The sequence below is a fragment of the Limulus polyphemus genome, unplaced genomic scaffold, assembly GCF_000517525.1.
Source record: "Limulus polyphemus unplaced genomic scaffold, Limulus_polyphemus-2.1.2 Scaffold63, whole genome shotgun sequence".
NCBI lineage: Eukaryota > Metazoa > Arthropoda > Merostomata > Xiphosura > Limulidae > Limulus > Limulus polyphemus.
In genome coordinates this window covers 666,990-682,555 of record NW_013665673.1, presented here as the reverse complement: position 1 = coordinate 682,555, position 15,566 = coordinate 666,990, and positions in this window count along the sequence as shown.

The following is a 15,566-nucleotide window of genomic DNA, read 5'->3' as shown; positions in this document are numbered from 1 at the left end:
AGTATAATCATAATTTAAAAAACAAATATTGAAAGAGTCTATTTAAAAATATATAATTTAAGGTTTTTAATGTAAGTGAAATAACCACTCCATATAATGAGTATTTTTTATTTTACAGATTTTCGTTTTTCATTCTGCTTAAGTACAAGAGCACTTAATAAAGCAAATAACTTCTATAAATGTTCGTTTCATAAAATTACCAATCATGTATTTAAAAAAATTAAACACAGGTTATATCTAATAATAAGTCAAGGAATCTAAAATTTCAGGTTAAAGCTAGCCTTTTCAATACTTCAAACATAGAGTAACACAGAAAGTTAATGTTCAACACATGATTACATTACCCATCAAGGATGACTACCGTGCATGACTTCGGTCACAGGTGACAGTCGATGCACGTGAAAGGTGTCGCATGTCGTATCAAAGGTTATCTAATAGTTAAGTAAATTTAATAACTAAAAGAAAAAAAGCAAAGCAAGGAAAACAAAAAACAAACAAACAAACAATCGTAATGAAAAACAAATTATCTAATAGTTAAGTAAATTTAATAACTAAAAGAAAAAAATAAGCAAAGCATGGAAAACAAAAAAACAAACAAACAATCACCATAAAAGACAATTTGATGAAGTTTCAATAATAAAAATTTGCATGAGTTTTTTCTTAATTTCAACTGTCAATGACCTTTGTTTGTCTTTTATGGCGATTGTTTGTTTGTTTTGTTTTCCTTGTTTTGCTGTTTTTTCTTTTAGTTGTTAAATTTGCTTAACTTTTAGATTTGTGAACTAATGTTTAAATAATAGAAAAAATCTTGTTTTATTCGTCATTTTTGACTTACCGTGCAGAACTCATTTCAAATCACTAAAACCGTACTCTTTGAGAAATGAAAAATAAAACGTTTAAAAAACAAGGACAAGTAAAACTGGTAACAAAACTAATTATTCAAAGTAATTAAGAGTTAATTTTTGAAAAATTGGAAGCATGAAAGAAGTTCACTGTTGTATAATATGTGCCTTCCCAAGTCTTTCAGGCATCAAAAACTTCAAACAACCTGCTACGTTTTGTATAAATACCTATATAATTCCACATACCAGCAAAAGGAACGTTCTTTGTAAACATAGCAAAATAATATGCGTTATAACACTTTTCTCATTTTATAATAAAAAATGGGCTACCCGAATATATTTTAGAATATTATAAACCAAAATCATAATTTCATATTTTCCTTACTCACAGCAAACTCGAGCTAAATATATATCCCCTAACATTGTACAATGTAAGACAAACCCAATTACAAATGCACTGTAGTGGTAAACATATAGAGATGGAAATGGTGATTGAAATAAATTACGCCATACAATATAAACGGTCAAAAGCATGGTGATGATGTCTCTATTCGTGTTTGGTAACTAGCTTTAAATGAAAATTTGAGAATTAGAATTTTACACTAAACAGTTTTGGTTGTTTCACGTGAGCTAGGAACTACTGAAATGATAATTTGTGAATGCTATAAATGTCGGAAATAATTTTCTCCGCTATAAAAATATGACCACAAAGTACAAATGAATAACTTTATTAGTTAGCACCAAAAGTTCTGACTTGCACTTAAATAATTAATAATAAGTTTCTAGTATTACACTTCTTATTGGGGGCAGGTCTTAGTCTATGTATAATTATGTTTTTCTTCATCAAAAAACCCCATTCCTACAGTGCTGTAGCAACGACGTCTAATGGTAGAAAGTGATCAGATTTCTCGTAAAACGATAACGCTTTCCTATAGCTGTCGTATTATGGTGTCCAATTTGGTATGCTTGTCTTCTTTAATCTGTGGCCACCTACAGTAATACTGTAAAGTTAACCCCCAAGGTACTGTGGACAACAATACTGATAAACAGCGACAAGGATTATGTCAAATTTGAGTATCTGAATAAGTCTTGAGAGAAAAAATGGAATTCCTGACCGATAAACCTTCACAAGTTTACAAATCAAAGAGTAACTGTTATCAAAGTAAATCTAGCTTTCTTCGGAATTCTGGTTGAAGTTTACTGGAAATTGATTGAATGATTCTTCATTTATAACAGATATCTCGGCCAAAAAAACTTCCCAAGAATGTTTTACTGCCTGAACAGGAATAGGCTTGTTAATATTCTGGTCCAGAAGAAATCAACACTTTTTACGTTGCTTAATTTTAATATTTTTCGCTGTATTATATAAGCCACTAATAAAAATGGCGCCCCCAGTGGCACAGCAGTACGTCTGCGGAATTACAAGACTAGAAACCGGGTTCGATACTCGTGGTGGGCAGGGCACAGAGAGCCCATTGTGTAGCTCTATGCTTAAGTTCAAACAATAACAATAAAAGTGGCCCTCTTTACACTTTACCTTTTTTTTTTTGGAGCGAAAGAGAATGTTTAGTCATCTTTCTGGACTTTCTAAACATCAATTTCGCCTCACAGAATAACGAACACAAGCCTATTATGTTGTAAAATCTAAATAAAACAATATTTTCACAGTCAGGAAGACTTAAATGTTGTATAATCCATGGTTCTAAGATTTGGTGTTTTTGGAATTTAATAAAGAAAATTCTTAACCAATTACGGTTTAGTTTCTGTACGGCACAGTAGTATGTCTGCGGACTTACAATGCTAGAAACCAGGTTTCGATACCCGTGGTGAGCAGTATATATGATAGCCTATTGTTTAGCTTTGTGCATAAGTACAAACAAATAACTCATTTTCTGTAGCTATTGTTTGTAAATGTCTGCATCATTTTGAAAAAGTGGAAGAAAATATTAAACATATCTTAATTCGATTCGTTATTTTTTGCGTTTAATTGCTAGTTGTGAAAATAAATTTCCTGTTTAGATATTTAATAATAAATTTAATTAAATTTCTTGACGAATACTATTTTTTAAGACAGGGTGCAATTTCACATTATTCTACAAGAAGAGTCATATCTGTTATCTCACAAAACGTGTACAAATAGAGAATATTATGTCATCTATCATGGTATAATAGCTTTTGCTCAACATTTCGACTTAAAATGAACCATAGGCGTTCTTTTTATCTGTTGACCAATCTTCTGTTTTTTTTTGTTTGTTTTTTTAGTTTCCATCACATAATCGTTAACCTCCCAAGTCTATATTCCTACAGCCTTTCTACCTTATTATAAACATCATTAATGGTGAATAATTTAAACTAAATAAAACAAGTATTGTACTTCAGTCTTATAATTGCACATTATTTATATTTGTGTAATCACCCTGAAGAGGGTTAGCGTTTCAGTTTCGGAATATTCTTCGAATTAGCTTTGCTAAAGTAATACCCCCCAGTGGCACAGCGGTATATCTGCGGACTTACAACGCTAGAATCCGGATTTCGATACCCGTGGTGGCCAGAGCACAGATAGCCCATTGTGTAGCTTTGTGCTTAATTACAAACAAACAAGCTTTGCTAAAGTAACTTATAGTGTAAAACTTACAGCGTTATCTCTTCCCAATTTCCCTAACTAAAATGTCATAAAAAAGTACCACGTCTCTTTTAATATACTTAATTGTATCCAGTTTGATTTTTTTCTTTAACGCTACTTACTAACAAAATAATTTTACTATCATAGGTTGTTTTTATTTAAAATGAAAGAATGTACATATTTATTGCCAAAGAAAAGAGTTTTTAATCTTTCATGCCTAAAACTATTCTTTTTCTAGAAATGATTTATAAACTACAAAATAAATTGACAGAAAGTTTGAATGAGGTCTTCATATCCTTAATGTACGGACACAAATCAAGTCTGTGATTCTATAATATCTATATATATGCTGACGTACCCGTTCAACATACGGGGAAGAATAGCGAAGGAAGTTAGATCCAAACGAGAGCTCCCAACCCTATGTCACTCCCCAGGGAGCCCTAACGGATTTTGCCAGGTTTCATGACAATCGCCCTAGCGGATTGCCAGTTATAAACATACACATCGCACAGAGAAGACCAAGGGGCCTCTGGGAGCTTAACTAGAGAGGGGTCAGATCAGAGCACCGATCCCCCTGTGTCACTTTCCAGGGCACCAAAAGGTACATGCTAGCTATAAGCGGATACGCACACAGACTTTTGTCAAATAATGATTTAGATATACGCTTTTGTAGGTTGTATATATTTTGAAAAAAAAAGTAGTTAACTTTAATGTTAAAATACTTGGTACGAACATCGTGTTTCCCAATACTAAACGCTGTGTAGTTATACCCACATGTCTATTATTTCATCACACTTTTTCAGTAATTCGGAAATATAAATAATGTTCAAAACGACAATTTCATTGCACTTCGACACTTAAGCGTGTTGGAACTGTTTTAAGAATACTTTGTTGTTAAAACGGCTTAAACCTCTTGTTGCACTCGGTTTAACTTAAGAATCTGTGTAGATCCCCCCTCAAAAAAAGAAGCTTTAAAACAAAACTTTGAGAAAGTTTAGTATTTTCTGTTGAAATTTCGTTATTTAAAAAAAAATAAGATCTACGCACCACTTGTGGATTGACGGTAAGTTTGCGGACTTATAGCGCTAAAATCCAGGGTTTAATTCTCCATCAATGGAAAGGAAAGACGGCAGGTAGACTATTGTTTAGCTTTGCGCTTTAAGAAAAGGTCTACACAGATATTTTACAGGTAACACTAGAAACACAAACTCAGTAGTACTCAGCCCTACTAGTAGCACTATAGCAAGTTTTATTCATGACTTAAAATTATATATATATATATTAAGCTGCTTTATTAAAATTTTAAACTAAAGTTAATTAGCCATTGTAAAGTGTAACAAAAAGTTGACAGTGGGTGTTTTTGATTAGCTCAGTAGCCACTTTCATTTTCAGGCTCTAGTCTATCACAGTATCAGTACAAAATTAGTGAATGCCACTTGTAGTGGTCTTGTCGTCACCAGATCTCATTACTAATAAAGTGCGAATCCCATACCACAAACTTAGAAAAATTTAACAATTAACGTTATCGTCACGAGATATCATTACTAATAAAGTGCGAATCCCATACCACAACCCTGGAACAATATAACAATTAACATTATCGTCACCAGATATCATTATTAATAAAGTGCAAATCCCATACCACAACCCTGGAACAATTTAACAATTAAAGTTGTCGTCACAATATGTCATTACTAATAAAATAAGAATCTCTCACCACAACTCTCAATCAATTTATTACTTGTTCTCATCGTCATCAATTCTCAGTATTACTTTATCGATACTTAATACTAAACAGAAAAGATCTGCCAGAAACTCGGAATATAACACTCATCGATATCTATGTTGTGCACTTTATTTAAACAAATCATATTAATTAAATATATATATCTATGCAAAAACTCAGCCTTTTTCTGTCCTGTTTGAATCGTTAACCAATAACACAAAATTTTCACAAATATGTTCTTTCTACAACATTGTCTCCAGTGGTTAAGCGGTAAATAATAAATTCAAGGTTCAAAACGTGAGGTGGGCATAAGCCAAATAGTCATTGTGCAGCTTTGCGCTTAACAACAAGCAAATCGAAAATATATTTTAAAATTCTCAAAACAATTTATTAAATAGATCATGATAATTCTTTCGTCTAGATTATTTCTTTGGTATTTAAAAGTTCCGTTCCTCACTAAAATATTGCTTTTAGGAAATACCATGTGGTAAAAAATGGCGCCAAGAAGGAAGATCTAGTAGACAATGGTCGTATCAATACTTAAATAATAATAATAACATTTGACTATGCAGCATAACTGACATATTAAAATTTACTGAAATTATTTAAAACTGATACATCTCTGTGAACAACATGCTTCTGGAACACATACATACTTAAAAATGTGACATTTTCTAAACACAGTAAGTTTTGCCATTACTTTCTTAGGCTTAGACATACTAATATCGTTTCAAATTCAATGAACTAATGTCTGCTTTGTAAGCTCTGCATCACAACAGACCTGCCAGAAATGTATGTTATAGTTGATTTTCTTTACAATATATTATTCAGCTACTACTAAGATATATAAAAAGCTTCCTCGTGCATTTGTACTTTGTTAAATATTACAGTAAGATGTATTTTGGTATATTCAAATTAATTTTCCCTCACTCTCGAGTGTATATCGCATTCGATTTTATGAAGTGGTTCTCGTTTTGTAGTTACGTCAGGGCCTCGTCATTCACAGAATTAAACGATGTTTGGTAACTTATAACTTTGAATATACTTTATTAATATTTTTATTTTAAATAAATTGTTAACATGCCCACATAATATCTTTCCTAAATTACATGCGCTTATTTAAAAAAATCACATTTGAATGCAATTCCGAAATTCGATTGTCATGTGTGCGTTTCATATGTTTTAATGTGGAAAAGTAGCTTTTTCAATGCGTTTTAAACCTGCTACATGTCCTGGAAAATCAGTAACTCCGTTTTGTATTATCGTCTGCTGTTTTGGTTGTTGTTTGAATTTGATTTTTGTCTTCACAAGTTTAAAAAAGTATTACCTAATGGTAACTAGCGGAGGTAATAGATGGAAGTACAAATTGTTGGAAACAGCACATATCAAAACCTAATGGTATATCATTTTGATGTATCCAGTTCGTCAGTGGAAAGCTGTGGATAAGCTGTAAGCAACTGGTCTGTACAATAGAAACCTTGGACATGGTCGTAAAGAGTTAATTAAAACATATATTGTCCGATTATGTACAACAGCATGGATAGGAGTCCCTCAGTCTACTGCCCATCGAGACCTTTTATATTTCAGGACAGCCAATAGAAAATGATTTTTTGAGTCCATCTTTGGACAGAAATACTTGATTCAGCTCAGTATTTACCCAAACAATGTATCTAGCAGATAAATGTTGGATAAATATGGGTAAATTTCCCTTTATTATTAAAAATCAGTTGAGAAATATTTTTCGAAGGATATACCCGATAAGACAGTTGGTGAGTGCTTCTAAACCACATTGTCGCCTACATTTTATATATTTTTAGAAATAAGAACTGTATTCCAGCGTTAATGTCATCAAATGTAGTTTATAAATGTAATGTCTCTGACATCCGCAAGGTAATATAGGGTTCACTAAAAAATTGTCAACTCGTAAAAAAGAACACGCGAATTTCAGAACCCCTTATAAGTCAATTCTACTTGAACATGCCCTTGATGAATGTGACATTGATCCTAGTAAAGACCAATGATGAAAATATCTTTCGTAATAAAGAGAGCTTACTCATACAGAGACTGAAGCCTGAGGATCAGTCAAATCGGATCGGCCTGTAAATGATATTATTTTTATATATATGTGAAAATAGTGTTTCATTTTGACATTTCATTAACTTGCATGCTTATGTATGTCAATGCCAATTCCATACACTGTAGGATTAGTTTCCGCAGTTCTATATGTAATTAGCGATATACTGACTATGAAGTTAATTTGTTTAACTGTGTTTAGTGGATAAATTGTGATTCTAACGTATACACTAATTCAAACTCTGTTATTCATTTGGTTGAAGGATAGAATATATTTTCTTGAAAATTTTGAAATAGGATTTAAAGTAAAGTAAAATCTGAGTAAATAAAAAGTAAAATGTAATAAAAATTTAACCTTAAAGTTTAACATCTGGTATTTAAGGAATATTAATAATGTTAAGATAACAAGATAAAAGAGGCCCGGCATGGCCAGGTGGTTAAGGCGCTCGACTCGCAATCTGAAGGTCGCGGGTTCGAATCCCCGTCACACCGAACATGCTCGCCCTTTCAGCCGTGGGGGCGTTATAATGTGACGGTAAAAGAGTAGCCCAAGAGTTGGCGGTGGGTGGTGATGACTAGCTGCCTTCCCTGCTAAATTAGGGACGGCTAGCGCAGATAGCCCTCGTGTAGCTTTGCGCGAAATTACAAAAAAAAAAAAACAAGATAAAAGAACCCTACAGTTGGGTACTAGAAAAGACAAATTAACTATATTAAACATTTTGTCTTAGAGTTGTCAGATCGAGGCTGGTATTTTTGCAGTATGTTTTATATATATATATATATTCTGTTGCAGACTGAAAATCAGACGTATAAAATATATTAATTTTTGTTGTTGGACATGCAGTTTTTGTGCTTGTCTTGAAATGACAATTTAAGAACTTGGCTTATAAAAAATTACATATTGACAATATTAATGTACCGTGGATAGAAGTGAAAGCCACATTACTTTATATAGTGGAAAATGGTAAAATGTATTAATATCTATTGCAAATAGCAGTAAATGGCCTTCACACATATGAAGTATAGCAGTGAGAGACATTAACATATGTTGTGAAAAGAACGAGAAGGCATTACTTTATATTGTGGATAGTATTAAAGTTTATTAACGTCTATCTTGGATAACAATGAATAATATAAACATATACAGTGAATAGCAGTAGAAAATACATTAACATATACAGAATAAATTATGTAACATTAAACCCATTGCAAAAATTACGCATTAGATAAGACGTGCATGGGAATAAATTGTTACCCTGTTGTCAGTATCAATATACCACATGAACCCTGTTGTAAGTATCAATATACCACACGAACCCTGTTGTCAGTGTCAATATACCACACGAAATTATTCATCAGTTTCTATATCATTAAGATTAAAAAGCTTTCATTCTTTTAATTACTAGATAGCCGTTCAATACAGCTATTGTAGGGACGTCTGTCTGTTTATTACGAAACTTCTCAGTCAAAGACATGACGAACAATAATAAATTAAGTAGCAAAGCCAGTTTAAATCACACATTCATAATTTGAGCATATAAATCGTGGAAAATGAACACGAGTTTGTGTTGTTGTGTGAAGTATAATTTAGTCCAATACACATAATGAAATTAATATCTTCTTTACAACCGAGTACTCTTTAAAAATCTAACAAACCAAGGATGACGGCCTGAGCTACCTGATAAACCTATTAACCTAGTTTCCGATTTTCTGGAAACATCTTTTCTTAGTGTCAAACAAACTGTTAACAATGCTTTTACCTAACTAGTGTGGTGATGCGTTCGTTACATTCTTCGCTAGAAAACCGTCATAAAAAAAATATCCTTCTGTGTTTGATGCATTGTTTGTTGGCCTTTAACAATAGTTATTAGTTACTATGAGACCTTGGAAACTTACGTTATTTTCCCAGGAATCAGACTAGAATTTTTTTTCATCACTAAAATACTCTTAGTCAACTTCAAGCTTACCTAATAAAATATATCGTAAAGATAGCTAAACAATTATTATCACTTAATATCAGAAATATTGATATTAATAGAAATATTAAACGATCATTGTAATCCTCGTGTACAATGTATTGTTATTTAACAAGTTTTCAAAATTATCTTTTTGGGAGTAAGAGGTGGCTAAAACTGGCTGTACGCATAACATTTGATGGTTTATTCAAGATATGCGAACAGTTAAAATTTGCACACATTCATAATAAATATTTAATTCAAACAAATAATTTGAAGAAACTTTACTTCTTTCTAGTTATTAGAATAAGGTAGCTTATTCAGCTCAACCACAATTGTAGTCTCGGCCTGATCAATAACAATATACTGATGTTAAAACTTGTTAAATCTATCAATTCTTTCCACTTTACCTTCAATCTAAAACCGTTATTCGATATAAACTAACACTCTATATTTTCAAAGTTAGTATATAACTCAAAATACTCATTCATAGATTTCGTCAATGATCTTGATCAGGCTGGACAAAAGTTTAGCTTTTTAATAAAAAAAAAAACATGTATCATGGTTAACCTACACCAGTTATAGACTACGATCAATAGCCATGTAATCACCCCTATTGTCCAGATCTGCAACACATAATTATAAGAATAGTAGCAAATACATAATTTCAAGAAGTTTAACAGAACTAGTTGGGTGAAATATTCCCCCATAGCATCTATTATCATAGTAAATTGATGACAACTAGACCCTCAGTGTAGTTCATAATAATGTCTAGCATCCTCAACAGTTTTTCGTTTGAAGTTAGGTAGAGGGTATCCTAGAAAAAAAATATTTTCTGTCACGTGTACCAATATACTATCAAAAATAACATGACTTCAAACAAACCCCAAAAGAAAGTAAAATAAGAGGCACACATATATATATATATATATATATACTATTCTATGCCAATTATGTGACAAAATGTACAGCTCTTTCGGTATTGAGGTTCAGCTACTGAATGTCTGATGACATGCTTACAGGGATAATTCGATTTTATAAATATATTTTCATTTATCAACCTCTAAGAAGCAAGCTGAACTATGTAACAAGTATATACAGGGTGCCTCAAAAGTCAACTGGCATTGTATCATTGAGGAAATTAACAGTTTTTTTTGTTTCTTTACAGATTTTTTTTTTCTTTTGGCAATGAAACTGACCATTGATGAACGTGTACAGATGATCTGGGTTAAACATGTTTAGTACTGTATCGGTATTCAAGGTGGATACTTCAAGCATTTCTGTAAACATGTATCGACCAACCAAGCTTTAGGAAACCCTGTAATTTAATATACTTATTATGTATATTTCTGTAATTAGTAATTACATCAAGTCTCATATAGTAACCTAATATAACTATGATATTTTATTATCGTCTCAGTAATTCCAGAAAGAAAATATTGTAATAGTCTATCATTTTCTTAACTGTGATCACATGAGAATGTTATTTTACAAATTCTAACGGAATACTTGGAAGAATATATGGCTGACAAGAAACAAAAAACAATAGGTAAAATAAGAATTAGTGTACATAATGCAATACGAAGGTGCCTATATCAATGAACTTGTTCAATAATGTGTGTAATAAAATAAACTGTTTGGTTAATTCGTTGTGATTGAGTTACAATATTTTTCAATAAAATCAAAATGATATCAATTATTTAAAATTTAGGAAGGATGTTTGTGTTTTGTTTTATTTTTCGTATAAATAAATTGAATCTTTTGTTGAGAAAAGATATATATATATATATATATTACTGGATAACTTCTAATTAATGAATACACTGTACCCTTGCATCCTTATGATAATTCTGTTTGACTCTTTAGAGAAGGACTAAGCCTGATATTTTTCAATGCCATTTTCATATCTTACAATTTAGTATTTTATGTCCTAAGGCTCTGAGTTAGTTTAGGATAATAAGATACATCCGTTTGATAGCTGTGATGCGAAATTTTTACAATATTTTATTACAAAACATGGTTTCTAGATCGTTATATGGCATTGTTTCGCCAGAATTAATTTGGTATATCCCTTAAAAACCTGGGTGTTGGGTCCATGTACTCTTTCATAAGTGGTAGATTCAATGTAACAGTGAAAAAAAAGCATATGAGTCCACATTTTAACTTGTTATGATCACACGATCTTTATAAGTGTGTACACAGTCTGTCTTTTAAAAATATGTTGTTTTGCGTAACTGTTGAGTTTAGGTAACAAAATAAGCAACCTTCAGGATCACTTATTATTGGATGGGGCGTGGCTTAGTGGTTAACTTGCCGAACTGTAGATCCAAGGGTGAATTGTTTCATAGACTGTAACTGTCCAGGGCCGAGCGTCGCCTAGTGCTTGACGTTCCCATACGGTGGATCTGGGTATTTATGGGTCAAGCCTCGTTGTCGCAAAAAACGCGCTCCGAACTTTGATGTCACGGGTGTGCTATTAAGAGTAACGATCGAATCCCATTATTCGCTCACATAAGAGCTAATAGTCAAAGAGTTGGCGATGGGTGTTGCTCATGTAGTGATTATCAGGGACACTGAGAGCTGTCATGGGACTTAGGGAAGAATTGTTATATTCGCCCCCTCCCCCTCCTCCGGACCTAAATTTGCATGTACAAACCGACTGTCAATAAGTTGAAGTTTGTGACTCCTTAATAGAATAATTTAACCAATCTCGGAATAAAATATATACCATCTTTATAGATTTACCGTGGCATATGTATCCTGCTAACTTATTATGTTTTTGTTATACATTTTAGAGTTGGATTTCATATTTTGAGGATTAGAAAGAGCAGTGTTAGTGTATATTTGTTAGTCGATAGATTGCCTTAATTAAGTTCAGCAATTTATGGGTAAATATGAAGCTTTAGGCCTATTTTATAACACAGGGTATGTTTACTCACTATTTTATTATGTATGTTTTATTATTCATTTTCTACATTACAAGAAAATTGAATATATGTCCAAGACACTATTAACAACATTTCAACAAATTACTTAGATGAAAATGGGCTAAAATATTTTAAGGAATCAATGATTAAGTCTATCATTATACAATTGACAAATGCACTAACACACAAACACATTGTTGCTTAAAAGGAAATCACAAAAGTCACTGATTAAAGAATTTTATTAAATAAATCAATAAAATTAATAAAAAGAAAAATTATCATACAATGAATTTCATGGTTATTTAATACAGTGAATATATAAAACAATACCTAATTGACTTAAACATTTCAGATACATAATAGTAAAATAAAATAGAAGTGATTGAATGCAAATCAGGTTTATAGTTTTCTTCTATTTTAATAGACAAGTGGGCTTATAATCATTAGGCCAGACAATTGTTTAGTGTATAATTTGCATTGTTAGAAGTGTACTTTCATCGTCTTCTGTCGGGCAAAGTGATCAACGATTCTGCTGAAATCCAAAGTACGGGCTAACTGGTTTTCAGTTGCAAGGGTTCCCAGATCTGTCAGTCGGCCTTAGGCAATGGTGGAGGGCAGATCATTTTTATCAGTTTCAGCATGCTAAAAGTTCTCTCCCCTTCAGCAACTGTGACTGGAATTGTGCAAAAAATGCGAAGGGGTCCATAAAAAATTAGGAAAAGTGGATTTAGGTTGAATTTGTGAGTTTGTTTAGAAGATCTAAAATACTTAATGTAGTATCACCAAAGTTAGCTTTGTGTATGGCCTTTAGATGTATCATTTCTTCCACTAAGTCTTCTGACACATCATATCTATATTTGAAAACAAACTCGCTAGTTTTTGAATGTAGATCATTCTCTGATATATCTAGATATTACCAAAAAACGAAAAAAGTCTGATTAACATCCATGGCAGCTCTATATCTTGTAATAAGCTCAGAAATAACAGAATTTATTATCTTATAAAATATGTTTCGTCTGAATTTTGTGTCCTCTACAGGTTAATTTTTTTCACAATTTGGCCAGGGATCATACTTATTTTCTTCATAAAAATGCTTAAGAACTGTTTTCCCTTTTGAAGACAGTTGTAGCAGAAGATTCATATTATTTGCAACCAACTTAGCTCCATTAAAAATTGAGCTCCAATGTTCTCGTAGTGGTTTTAAATCAGTCAACAGACTTTCAATGTTGTTAACTTCAACAACAATGGTAGCTTTGAGGGCCTGCAATACTTGATTGCGCTGATCAATGATCACAAGTACCTTTAACCAAGATGCAGGAAAATGACTGCACGCATTCAGTTCTTACTTGAGATATAAGATTGAGTTGAGAGAATTTTGATAGTGCATCTAGAATTCCAGGAAGATGATCTACAAAAGGCTTGACACTATCCACTCTGCCTGTCCATCGCGTTCCCGAAAGTCGACCAAGATAACAGCTTATATTATTGAGAAGAATGCTGCATCGCTGTGTGTTACAACTAAATATATTGTAAAGCTTTTGAACTATTCCAAATAATGTCTGAGACTCTGTGCAACTTTCGTCTGCTTATGCTCCACCAAGATTGGGACTGTGATAAGCACATGGTGAGAATTTATCCAGGGGATTAACTTTTAGCAATAAAGCTTGAGCACCATTATACTCACCAGCCATGTTGGACCCATTGTCATATCCTTTAGGCTCTGCAGTCCATTATTGGTATTTCATGATCTGCTAAGCAATCAAGTATTAGATTAGAAATGTCAACTCCGGTCTTCTTATTGAAATCAATAAATCTTAGAAACCTTTCTTGAACAACAAAGGAAGAACATTCTGATGACATGGATAATACCTCAGAATAAAAAGTCTGTTCTTAATGAGATGAATCAGGTGTTGCGTCTATTCTGATAGCAAAGTATTTTGCTGCAAGTCTTTCTTCTAAAATAAGGTGACATACATGCCAAGTACGGGTTGCAGTGACTCATCTAACAAGTAGTGGGCTTGAAGACGGTAACTTGCTTGCTGAAATTCTGCAAATCTCTCTGCTTGCTCTCTTAGAACTAGATCATAATGACTGAGGAGTTCAATTATTCCGGCCCACAGTGGCACAGCGGTATGTCTGCGGACTTACAACGCTAGAAACCGAGTTTCGATACCCGTGGAGGGCAGAGCACAGATAGCCCATTGTGTAGCTTTGTGCATAACTTCAAACAAACAAACAAATCAATTATTCCTAAAAATTACCATTATCAGGTATACCATTTTTGTTTGATGATCCACGAAAGGACAACATATAGAATCCTCTTTTGGATATCCTTCCATTTGGCTGCTCTTGAAATAATGTTCTTCTCAAACTGCAAATCAACACAGAAGTTTGTTCCAAAACGACTCTCAAGCTCACGCCACTCAGTATAGCATTTCTTAGGATGAACATTTCTATCATGCTATGGGAGCATATCATAAAGTTTCTTCCAGCCTGTTGTTAGCGGCCAGCCTTTTATTGTCGTAATTCTAGAGCGTGATGCAACTGGAGCCTTGGTGAGAAGTTGACACGAAAACAGTAAAAAGCTTGTTAAATATTACCCCAAACTAACCATTCATGTTTACCGTGTTCACCATTTTACAACAAAGGTTTTAGAAGAGAACTTGAAAAAGAAGTTGTTTTCGGGTGTTGTAGAGGCCCAGCTTTAACAACTAGCTCAAGGTTTTCATCTGATACACTCAGTTAAAGTACCAATATCAAAGCCACTGAGTTGTTGTGGCATTTCAGGAATATTTTTTGAAAGTGTTCTTCCAGTAATGATACCATTTGGCTGTAGATAGTCACTTTGCTTTTCTGTAACATAATATGCCATGATATTGTCATTGTCATCGTATTATTATCATTTGAAATTTCATCATGATCAGTCTATTTATTCGAAGTAACAGCACTTGCTAGTGGTAATTACTGAAATCAGACCCTGAATGGAAAGCTTTGAGCTGATCTGCCCTTTTATTTTCAAACCCAACAACAAAAAGAGTTTTCCTTCCTCTACTTTCAGCATATTATTTCTGCCGTTTGAATTTCCTCTTTTGTACACCAGGTGTATACTTGTATTGTTGAGACATTCCTAAATTGGAAAAGGGTTTTAAGCTGAAAAAAATCATCAATGTATATACAAACAGCAAACTGATTTATAACTTTATATATCTAGAAATACTGTTCATAAAACGTTTGCAAGTGAACGTAAGTAATAAATATAACTAAGAGTCAAACATTTTCACTCTTCTTGTGGCAAAGAATGTAATGAAATTGCTTAATGAAAAAATAATACAGTATAGGTGTGAATATATACATATATGTTTGTTTGTTTGCTATGAATTTCGCGCAAAGCTATCTGCGCTAGCCGTCCCTAATTTAGCA